The following is a 12,612-nucleotide window of genomic DNA, read 5'->3' as shown; positions in this document are numbered from 1 at the left end:
GACTTTCCCACAGCAGGTTTCCCAGTGGGGCGGAGGGGAAGAGGGGTGGATGCGGCAGAGGGATGGATAGAAAATGCCAGCCATTGAAAAGAACAACTTTTTTCTTCTTCTTTACATACTTTCAATGAAACAATCTAGTTTCTTTTTCTTTCTGTCTGGGTATCTCCTTCCATTTCCATTAGCTTGACTCTGCTCTCTCAGCAACCCTGACTAGGTCAAAACTGAACATTGATTTGACTACCAGCTCCATGGATCGTGACACTAATTGGCTTGTCTCAACCAATAGCCATGGCTCACTTTGCTCTGTTGGTGGATTCTCTGATACTGGCAAACTTTCAGTTTCTTTGTGACTTCCACTTTGAACTGCAGGAGGAATTTGAAGAATAGAAGGTTTATCAATCTCCCAAAATCATCTGTGTGGCACTGATGGAATCTCTCTCTGATCTTCATTCGACATGTAAATGTACCTCTTTAAGAGCTCCAATTCCAATTACATACTTCTCATTATCACCTTGGTGTTTTTCTGATGAACACTGAACTCTTTAAAAATGCCTAGTGTATCCTGATTCATCACTATTTTGTCATGCTTTTATCTGACTTTGCTGTTAACATGAGGCTTAAGCAAACTGAACCTTGTCCAATGTCCATGTTTAAACACTAACTTGTAAGGTGAAGAATCCGCTGTAGATTATGGGGTTATTTTGTAAGTGAACAAAAATATTATCTAGTCTGTGTTGAAGAGAAGCATGGAAATATCTATCCAGCTTGTCACCTAGAATGTAGCTAGCAAATACTTCCACAAAGACCTGTTCACAATCTTTCCACGTCTTTCTGTCGCTTCGATACTGGGTGATGTGTTGGTGTTCGAGTGTGTTTGACTGCACTTTTACTCAGAAATATTTCAAACTCCTCTGATAAGAAATGTAGACCATTACCTGAAGCCAACAATTCTGGTGACCCATAAGTTGAAAACCAACTTCACAAAACCTTTTGGCACTTGTGGCACTGGGCTTATCCACTTGCTAAAGCCACTAACCAAACAATTCGGTTGGCATTCATTCCATCCCAGCCTCACTGTTACCTTTTTATTATGTAGAACTGAGAAACGATTTACACGTGCGGCGGGAATTTCCAGCCATGCTTGACCCAAGACTGGAAATTCCCGCATAAGGTCAACAGAGCTTCACATGGTCTGCCGAATTTTCTGGAAAATTTTGCTCATAGTCTCACATCGGGAGTTAATTGAATGAACTTTATTTACACCTCCCTAACAGAGAGGTCAGCAGAAGTGGCAGTGTAACTAAATGCCTGGCATGATATACTGCAAAAGGTGCCAGTTGTTGCTGTTTTCATTGCTTATCATACGTCCATGCTGGAGGTAAAGCCTTGCAAGGTTCATAATATCTATTTATATAGACTATTGTACTCTTCTACAGCTGGCTTTAAAAGCTGACCTTCAAGCTAGTACTGAAGATGCTGTTTCAATAGAAATAAATGCAATGGGCCTGATTTTACCATTTTCATTCTAGGTGTTAAATCTAGGCGCAATTCAGATCCGACTTGGAAATCTGCTCTCAGGCACCCCCATACGCACTTAGCCTAAAAAAAAAATTGGGAGTCTGAACCATGCTGTAGGTGAGGCTTATCGCACCTGAAATGCTGCTGCTCCAATTGGAGCTTTGAACTGCGCATGTGCAGTGAGAAAGAAATTTGAAAAACGCACCCCTGTCACATCACTTCTGGGCTGCAAAAAGCAGATAAACAACCCAGGAACAAAACGCAGGAGCGATGGCCCCCACAGATATCATCCCACCTCCCCCCCCAACTTAACTGTCCCCCTTATCCACCCCCCACCCGCTATCCAGACCAATCGTGAACCTCTGCCCCCTTTCTCCCCAGCAATCACCCAGAGTGGCAATGGACCCCCTGCCCCTTACCTCCCACCAATGAGCGATCGGTCCTTCCCCCCCCCACCAGAGATACATCTACCCACCTCCCTCCCCCACCAACACCCCCCCACACCCCCACCCACCCACCAGAGAACGATCGGGCCTCCCTCTTCCCCCGCTACCAGAGATCCATCTGGCTTCCCTCCTCCCACCTCACAAGAGAATGATCTGGCCTCCCTCCCCTCCCCACCAGAGATACGCCTGAACTGCCTCCTCCCTCTCACCAGAGAATGATCTGGCCCACCTCCCTCCTCCTCCTCCGCACCCTCCCCCCCTCACTGTCCCCCTCACCCCCAACCACGGATCTGAGTCAGAGAGCCATTGGAAGCTCTGAGCTTACCTTTTTAGAAGGTGGAGCACCCCAAAATAGATCTTTGGCAAGCATGTTTGTCTTGCGCTGAATCTGGATGGATGAACGTGATGGGAAAGGGGGAAATGCTGGTAAGTTGGGGGGGGCAGCCCATTAATTCAGTTTAAATGCACGATCACGGCCATTTTCAGGCCTTGGTAAAGTGGGCATCTACAAGGGTGCAGATCGTGTTAATGGCCTAATGCCTGACTTTACCACGTTTTTGCGCCCGGAAATGGTAAAATTGGGCCCAATGATCCTGCAAATCTGAGTTCTGAAATAGAACTCAGCTGCTGACCCTTCCAAATTTGATAGGCTTGGGGAGAAATAAACCTGGAGAAAAAGGTTTTCCAGAGTGCAGGCAACTTATTTGCAGCAACCCTTTCCCTCCAAAGAACCTGAGAGTGCGGGTTTGCTTTGAATGAAAGACATTGCTCTCTTGGAGCCCATATTTCTCAGGAGGCTAAGGAAATTCAGTATGCCTGTTATCACTCTCACCAATTTTTACAGATGCACCACAGAAAACACCCTTTATGGATGTATCACAGCTTAGTATGGCTCCTGCATTGTCTAAGTCCACAAGAAACTATAAAGGGCTGTGAATGTAGCCCAGACCATCACGCAAACCAGCACTCATCTGTCGGCTCCGTCTGCATTTTATGCTGTCTCGCAAAAGCAGGCAGCATGATCAAGGACCCTATGCACACTGGGCATACTCACTTCCAACTTCTTCCTTTTGGAAAAGATACAAAAGTCTGAGATCACGTACTAATCAAGAACAGCTTCTTCCCTTCCATCATCAGAATTTTGAATGGGCCTACCATTTATTAAGCTAATCTTTCTCTGCACCCAAGCTATGACTGGAACACTATATTCTGCAACCCCTCCTTTCCGTCTCCCCATGTACTCTTTGAATGGTATGTTTTGTCTGTATAGCGCAAGAAACAATACTATTCACTGTATCCCAATACATAGAATCACTGCAGTGCAGAAAGAGGTCATTTGGCCCATCAAACCTGCACTGACAACAATCCCACCAAGGACCCATCCCCCTAACCCCACATATTTACCCTGCCAGAGTCCCCCAACATTAAAGGGCAATTTAGCATAGCCACATCTTTGGAATGTAGGAGGAAACCAGAACACCCAAAAGAAACCCACACAGACACGGGGGTAACGCACAATCTCCACACAAACCGTGATCCAAGGCTGGAATTGAACTCAGATCCCTGGGGCTGTGAGGCAGCAGTGCTAACCACTGTGCCACCATGCCACCCAAAATAGTCCAACAAATGGAGTCATAGATTTCATAGAATCCCTACAGTGCAGAAGGAGGCCATTCAGCCCATTGAATCTTCACCTACTGTCCGGAGCCTTTTACCCAGGTCCACACTCCACCCTATCCTTGTAATCTCACACATTTTCCCTGCTAATCCCTTAACCTACACATCTTGGGACACTAATGGCCATGGCCAATCTACCCGTCTGGCACAAATTTAGTACAGGATGTGTAATATAGGTGAGAAGAAAGGTGCACTAGTCTGAAGATTTAACCCATTCTCTTATCCTCCCACTTTGCAGACTGTGGGAGGAAACCAGATCACCCGAAGGATATCCACACAGATGCAGAGGGAGTGTGCAAACTCGACACAGACAGTCACCAAAAACTGAAATTGAACCCAGGTCCCTGGCGCTGTGAGGCAACAAAATCTGTTGTCCTTACCTGGTCTGGCCTACATGTGACTCCAGACTCACAGAGGCTGACTCTTAAATGTCCTCTGAAATGGCCTAACAGGCTACTCAATTCAAGGGCAATTAGGGATAGGCAATAAATTTTAACCCAACCAGCGACATCCACATTCCACATAAAAGTGAAGAGGAAGGAGGTTGGTTACATATTCACATCCCAAGATCAAAGAAGACATAATATCATCTGATATCTTTGGGTTGTTCTTTTTTTCATGACTATGATTGTAAGAAATGTTTTAATTGGTTGTTTAAGCTTCCTGTTTATTCATCGAAATAAGGTGGATAAAGAAAGCAATTGTTATTGGCGAGGCGATGGCCTACTGGTATTATTGCTAGATTATTAATCCAGAAACTCAGCTAATATTCTGAGGACTTGGGCTCAAATCCCACCACAGCAGATGGTGGAATTTGAATTCAATATAAAATATCTGGAATTAAGAATCTATTGATTACCATGAAATCATTGTTGGGAAAAACCCATCTGGTTCACTAATGTCCTTTTTAGGGAAGGAAATCTACTGTCCTTACCTGGCCTACGTATGAACATAATAAGAACATAAGAACATAAGAAATAGGAGCAGGAGTAGGCCATCTAGCCCTTCGAGCCTGCCCCGCCATTCAATAAGATCATGGCTGATCTGTTGTGGCTCAGTTCCACTTTCCCGCCCTCTCCCCATAACCCTTAATCCCCTCTCTTATCAAGAACCCATCAACCCGCTTCTTAAAAATATTTAGCGAGGCAGCCTCCACCACTTCAACGGGCAGAGAATTCCAGAGATTCACCACCCTTTGAGTGAAGAAGTTCCTCCTCAACTCCGTTCTAAACCGCCTCCCCTTTATCTTGAGGCTGTGCCCCCTAGTCCTGCTGTCTTTTTTGAGCGGGAAGAGTCTCTCCACCTCTATCCTATCCATCCCATTCATCATCTTATACGTCTCAATGAGATCTCCCCTCATTCTTCTAAACTCTAACGAGTACAAGCCTAGTTTATTCAGCCTCTCCTCATAGCTCAATCCCCTCAACTCCGGTATCAGCCTAGTAAACCTCCTCTGCACTCCCTCCAGGGCCAAAATATCCTTGCGCAGGTGCGGCGCCCAAAACTGCACACAGTACTCCAGCTGCGGCCTCACCAATGCCCTATACAGCTGCAGCAAGACCTCCCTACTTTTACATTCAATCCCCCTCGCTATGAAGGCCAGCATCCCATTCGCCTTCCTGACCACCTGCTGCACCTGCAAGCTGGGTTTTTGCGACTCATGCACAAGGACCCCGAGGTCCCTCTGCACCGTCGCCTGCTGCAGTTTTTCGCCACGTAAGTAATAGTCCTTCCTACCATTCTTCCTACCAAAGTGGACCACCTCACACTTGCCAACATTAAATTCCATTTGCCATTTCCTGGCCCATTCGCCCAGCCTATCTAGATCCTTCTGCAGACTCTCCACACCCTCCGCACAATTTGCCTTTCCCCCAATCTTGGTGTCATCAGCAAATTTCGACACCCTGCACTCGGTTCCCTCCTCCAGATCATCTATATAAATGGTAAATAGCTGAGGCCCCAGCACCGACCCCTGGGGCACCCCACTAGTCACCAACCGCCAATCCGAATAGCACCCATTGACCCCCACTCTCTGCCTCCTATTTGACAACCAATCCTCTATCCACGCTAACACCCTACCCCCAACTCCATGTCCCCTGACCTTCTGCAATAACCTCTTGTGAGGTACCTTGTCAAACGCCTTCTGAAAATCCAGAAAGACCACATCCACCGGCTCTCCTCTATCCACTGCCCTAGACACATCCTCATAGAACTCCAGTAAATTTGTCAGACACGACTTCCCTTTAATGAAACCATGTTGCGTCCGCCCTATCAAGCAATTCCCTTCAAGATGCCTCGCAATTTCCTGCTTAATGACGGATTCTAACATTTTACCTACCACAGACGTTAAACTAACCGGCCTATAATTCCCCGCCTTTTGCCTGGCACCCTTCTTAAACAACGGCGTAACATTAGCCGTTTTCCAATCTTCCGGCACTTCCCCGTATGACTCCAGAACCAAAGCAATGTGATCTCTCAACTGCCCTCTAAAGCAATGAGGGATGGGCAACAAATGTTGGCTGGCCAGCAAAGCCTATGTCCAATGAATGAATAAAAAAATTAGCATAGAACTGACGTATAGGTGAGAAGAAAGGTGCACCAGAGTCTGAAGATTTAATCCGTTCTCTTAACCTTGTACAAGGATCAAATGGCAGCTATGAAAACCTTTTATAATAAGCATTACCTTAACAACTAAATAATGCAACTGACACTATAAAATAATATTAAAAAGTGACCAATGATAAAATTATTGTGTGAAATGCTTCAAATGAAGCATTGCATCCAACAGTGCAGGGAAGTTGAAATAGAATGAACACTTGAAGCTGAAGACTCCATGCTTAATGATTATAAGTCTATTGGCCTCAAATCAACTCCTTTGGCACACTGAAGTCAGTAACTCATTTAATCCAGTCACCTTAATGGGCTAATCAATATTCATATCAAAGAAATATCTTCTCACCATGAAACCCTAAAAGAAAATCCAGCTGAAATGAAGGGGGTAAGAAGGCTAATGACTGTCACTGACATTTAAATATTCAGTTATTATATTGAAAGATCTAGGCCTTGGATTTTTGCCACAATGGAGAGCCTCTTAGTCATGGCAAAAATCCCAGAAATGGTCGGATTTTCTAAATCCTGCACCCGAATCAGGTTTTTCCCATCTTTACAGGAGCAGGACTGGCATTGGGTCAAGTTCAAGCATGTGTAATTTGCAAAGGCAGCTCGGCATTTAAATCAGCTACTTCCTCCACTGAAATTACAATTTGGAAGTATGGAATATGGAATGTGCAGATCATAATAGGTAACAGCAGGTCAGAACTTGGTAGATATGTTGGTTATAGTCATGATACCCTTTTAGTAAGATAAGGTACCACTTTGGATAAGGTCCCAAGTCACCTCTGGGAGAGGTAAGGTACCTTTTGAAACTGTTAAAATTGAATATGTTTATGCGCTTTAAATGCAAAACTCAACTGGAACTGTCAAACTGTCAAGGAATTGTCCAGTTAAGTGTCAAAGATGTACTAGAAGAGTCAACACTATCAAAGAATGGCCTAAGGATACTAAATGAGTTGGCATGGATGAGATAAAAGCAAAGGGTGGTGGGTGAGGCATAGGATGGCTTGAATTTGCACTGTTGAATGGTTATGAATGGAAAATGGGGGTGGGTAAAAGAGGTATCAAGTTGGCACAAGGGCATGAGCGGAAGGGTAGTAGATTGGACATAGTGATGGGAGGTTGGTTGACAGCATGGGTTGGCATAAATTGGCATGGATGCAGTATAGAGTCTATGGAGGTTGAGGGGGTAAGAGTTGGAGGATTTTTTTTGTTTCATTATTATTTTTTATTCATATAGACATAGTTCCAGAGCATAGAAAATCTGGGCCTAAGATCTGATAATGACAAGTGCTCCTTGAAATACAACCCACTCTTTTATTTTACTTCAATATCACACAACAGTCGATCAGTTAAAGTTCGCAGTTTAAAAATGAACCTGAGAAAAGAAGGTTGATCCCACCTGAGCTTTTATGTTGGAGTGATCTTCAAGCTACTCAAGTCATGTATTCAGGAAAGCTTTTGCTATCACGGATACAAGTACACAATTATTTTTAACACTGAATGAAGTCTCACAGTATTTCTTCCCCAGTAAGAAATGGCCTTGTTATTTTCTATAGTCATTTTTACACAACATATAAATACAGCTGGTGGCTAATCTCCAAAGTATTACCATAATCTTGCCTGCTCGAGTTTTAGCAGCAGTGCTGGGACCTTTGTGACAGGACTAAGTCTGGTGTAAAAAGAAAGCTGTCTAGATCTAATTTTCGATAGCTATTAAACAGCACCCATGTAAGAGTAAGAAAGAGACGGTGTCACCTTAAATTTTACTTCATCCTTTCAGTTACACTGAAAAATAAAAAAAGGAATAAGGCTTCCAGCCATTCAGAATTCCCAACTGAACAAACGACTTAAATTTGCAAAAGTGTAATGCATTTTAAATCCTGTTTTTTCGGAAGCAGCCAGTTTGTAGTGATCAGCTGGCATTCGCATATGGAATAATTCTTTGTGGGATTTTCATATTGCATATAATTATAGAGTGGTGCCATAGCACATCACACCAGCCTGAGCATGAAGTATAATTTTTGGAAGGTTTGCATTGTGTGGAAGGGCTAATGGATTTGCTGTTTTGTTCTGCGTGTAAAATTAAAGAAAAAAAAAATCACTAAACTGGAGAAATTTATAATGGCAGTCTCATAAAAGAATTTTGCTTTACGCACAAAAGAAAATATACTCCCAGGTGTCAGTTTTTGGTGGAAAAAACTCTCCGCATTAAGCTGTTGTGACAATTTCTGCTCTCACTTTCTTTTTAACCTTTTAAATAACAAGTGCTACAGTCAAATGCATAGATATCTGGAGCTCTTATCACTGTAGAATGATTTTCCTTTACATTCCCAAAACTGCTTCTGACAAATTCGGAGGAAAGTAAATGCCTCAAATCAATTAATTAACCTGTCTTAATTTGTAGCTTTCTAAAATTAACATAATTAGCATCATCATAAAGTAAAGACAGATGAAAAGGTTTTCAGTATTAAGGTATCATCATTTGTATTATTTATTTTGCCAGTGACGAAGCTTTTTAAGAAAATGATAACACTTGTCTGTAATGGCCTGAATCCCAGGTATTTGGGGGTAGTTTGAAGTTTTGATGATGGCGTATAACAGGCAAAATCAAATCAGGCATCCAGTTTCCTCCTCATCTAATCTCTCTTTCCAATTTAGTCAATTAAGGGGAACTTAGAATTTGTATAACCTGCAATATGATCCCATCAAGTACGAATACCAAAAGCTAAACTTACCATCACCTTCAGGTTGACCTCCCATTGTTCTTTGTTTATCAGTAATTTTGATCCAAATCTTATAAACTGATCCTTTTCTGTCAATTATTAAATTGCAAAGGCAGATTCTATAGGGGTGATTTGGACCTTGAGCGAGGTGATAGAGAAGCTGCAGCCCAGTTTTTACCTCAAATTGAGTGGGAGAGGTGAGTTCGCCGAATGGTTACAATATTTCACAACCTCAAAGAGCAGGATTTTCTGCGCAGTCCGCAGTGTGTTTTGCAGTGGCAGAAACAGCCCACCATTGGCTGGTAGCAGGATCTTCTGGTCCCGCCATTGTCAACAGGGGGCATAATCCTCTGGTCTCCCCGTTGCACATTTCTCAGTGCTGGAAGACAGCCTGCCATAGGCTGGTGGCAGGATCCCACCAGTGCCAATGGGATTTCCCATTGAATCCACCCCACGTTGCCGGGAAACCCGTGGCACCATAGGCAGGACAGGAAGATCTTGCCGACGTGAATGACCAGGCAGTTTTGGCCAAGATCTACCTTTGTGACTCTTTTCTCTGCACACAAGAAAGTGCATTCTTTACACTCATTTGAATCATTCCCAACTATAGAGTTATCTATTTAACCTGGCAGCACACAAAATATTTCCATTTTCTATTTACTAATCCACATCAGTGATGCCCTATACATGTTACAGCAAATATTATTAAAGCAAGAAGACTAAATTGAATGGCAAAATAAATGTTACTAGTGTACTCAATCAAGATGCATATATTTCGAACCCTTGTTATTTTCACAGCAGGACTGAAGCTGATACTATAGTTCAGTTGAAACATGAGCCCCTACAGCACTGACAGGAAAACAGTTAGCTGTCAGAATGGAACCATACTGGGACTGATAAAGTGTGAACAGTCTTTATAATGGGTAAATATTTTCCAGTGCAGTTACCTGGACTTTAACTCTTTGAATGATGAACACTTAGGAGCTTTTACCACGCAAGATGTTTTATGTGAGGGGAAATATATTGCACTGAATTGCGCCTTGACGTTAGTTGCTACAAAGGGGAAAGCTTGTATGAGGCACAGTGGCAGAACAGCATTGTGGAGCAGTGAAACAGTGTGTGACTGAATAGCGGAGCACAGATTCAATTCAGCTATTCTGTCAAGTTCCCACAGCCAGTTGAATTGCTGCAAGGAAGCATTGTGCAGATAGTGATCCCTTCCTCAAAAGCGAGGGACTGAAAATTAGAAGGTGAAATCATAAATTGAAGCGAGAGCCAACTGTATACCTTTGAGAGCAGACCTCCAGTAGCCCTAAGGGAACAGAAGGGAGCAAACAGGAAAGATTAGAGAACAACATGCCTTAAAAAAAGGACATCTGTACACCTATTAGTATCTCTCAGTAATGCTGCATTATTATTTTGTATGCTTTAAAATTAGTTTCAATGCAACCTGGGAAAGCATTTTATGTAGAATGCCCCCAAATATAGCATTGTGAAGTGCCCAGTGGATTCTGTAAGAACACATGCAGTTACGTACTTCTGACTATTGCTAATTTTAAACCACAATATTAAAGGTTTTTCTTATTTTTAAAAAAAGTTTCTTCTGCTTCTATATAATGTGCAATTCACAGCCCAAATGTTGCAACAGTGCTTTAGTCAACTGACACTATTATATCCTGGAATGGTCAACAAGAGTGATGGCTTTGCGGTCTCTGCTGAACTGTCCAGGCACAAAGCAGAGAGCTGAAAGGCACTTATTTGGGGAGAAAGTTAGGGGAAATGCAAGGAAGATAGTTCTTAACAGGCAGCTTAACAGTTGTATTAACAGCAGCTCCTCTGATCGCTCAGTGAGTGAATGACCTGCCAATTTGATATGAAAGCTCTGAAAACCAGGACAATTCTTATTTAGTCGGTGCAAAACTAGCTGATGTCATCCAACATGGATGCAAAGTGTCACAATTGACATCTATGCTGTTGAGTCAGGATGGAGAAAAATTTCACTGCTGACGACCATCCAGTGACTGCTTCTGGAAGATGCAATGCAATGGATCAGGATCAGCTGTGGTGCTTGCACCTAATGTGATCTATGCAAATACATGTAATCAACAGATAATGGGTTTTTAAACTTCTTCCACAGGAAGCTCCAAGCAGGATTCTATTAATAGAACAGTGTATTTAATAACATCAACCCAGCAACAATGATGCACATCAGCAACTTCTAACCTTCTCTCTTCTGTTTAGTGCCTCATATGCCAATCTTGCTCATGGGTGAGAGGAGTTGCACCTCCATCATCCCACATAAAATGCAATGCCACGAGTGCTGCAGAGTCAAGTAATCTACCCTGACTCACTGCCTGGGTGAGGCAAGGGACAGATTTTTAGATTGGTATAAATTACTACCTTCAAGAAAGGAGGAATAAAGAGCCCCATTTGAGGAGGTAGCATTCACGTGAATCCTCTTTTGGACAAGGGATAGCGTGCAAAACAGAATGAAGAGAAACCTAAGACAGCACAAGGAAAATAAGAAAAGGAGAAAGATAGCAGATAGATTGCACTCAGCATACAGTTCCAGCATAAATGTAATTATATGAGGTTTCAAGTAAAATACTGCAGATGTTGGAAATCCAAAATAAAAACAGAAAATGCTAAAAGAAACTCAGCAGATCTGGCAACAGACTTAAAACATTAACTCTGTCTCTCTCTACAGATGTTGCCAGTCCTGTTGAGTCTTATCAACATTTTCTGTTTTTATTATTGACTTATCTATACTTCGGTCTAAATAAAGAGAGTGCTATCACTGTGCATTCAATGCTAACATTTAACATTCAATCTCAGTTGCAATGTTTAAACAATGACAGACTCTTTCCCCCGTCCATCACGTTTGGAGATCACGTGGCTCGAAGTAACCGGGTTTGATTAGAGGCAGAACTACAATGAAACACACTGAGACTAGCACAGGGGCCTGACAAGTTATGGGACCCCCAAGCCAGCTGGTGTCTGTGGACACCAATCAGTGCCTGATAGCTCTGTATTTGCTGATAGGCTCAATATCTTTCTGAGCCTATCAGCAGGCAGTGCAGAGTGACACCAGAATCTGATCATAGAATCATACAATGCAGAAGAGAACCTTCGGCCCATTAAGTTCACACTTACACATTAGAAACACCTGAACTCCCACCTAATCCCATCTGCCAGCACTTGGCCTATAGCCCTGAGTGTTATGATGTGCCAAGTGCTCATTCAGATGCTTTTTAAAGGATGTGAGGCAACCCACCTCTACCACCCTCCCAGGCAGCGCATTCCAGACCATCACCACCCTCTGGGTAAAAAGGTTTTTCCTCACATCCCCCTTAAACCTCCTGCCCCTCACCCTGAATGTATGCCCCTCGTTCCTGACCCTTCAACTAAGGGAAACAGCAGCTCCTTATCCATTCTGTCCATGTCTTTAATAATCTTACACAGCTCAATCAGGTCGCCTCTCAGTCTTCTCTGCTCCAACGAAAACAACCAAAGCCTACACGACTTCTCTTCATCACTTAAATGTTGCATCCCAGGCAGCATCCTGGTGAATCTCCTCTGCATCCCTCCAGTGTAATCACACCCTTCCGAAAATGTGATGATCAGAATTGCAC

This window comes from Carcharhinus amblyrhynchos, chromosome 7 (assembly GCF_965287045.1).
Source record: "Carcharhinus amblyrhynchos chromosome 7, sCarAmb.v2.hapA, whole genome shotgun sequence".
NCBI lineage: Eukaryota > Metazoa > Chordata > Chondrichthyes > Carcharhiniformes > Carcharhinidae > Carcharhinus > Carcharhinus amblyrhynchos.
This window is presented reverse-complemented; position numbering follows the sequence as displayed.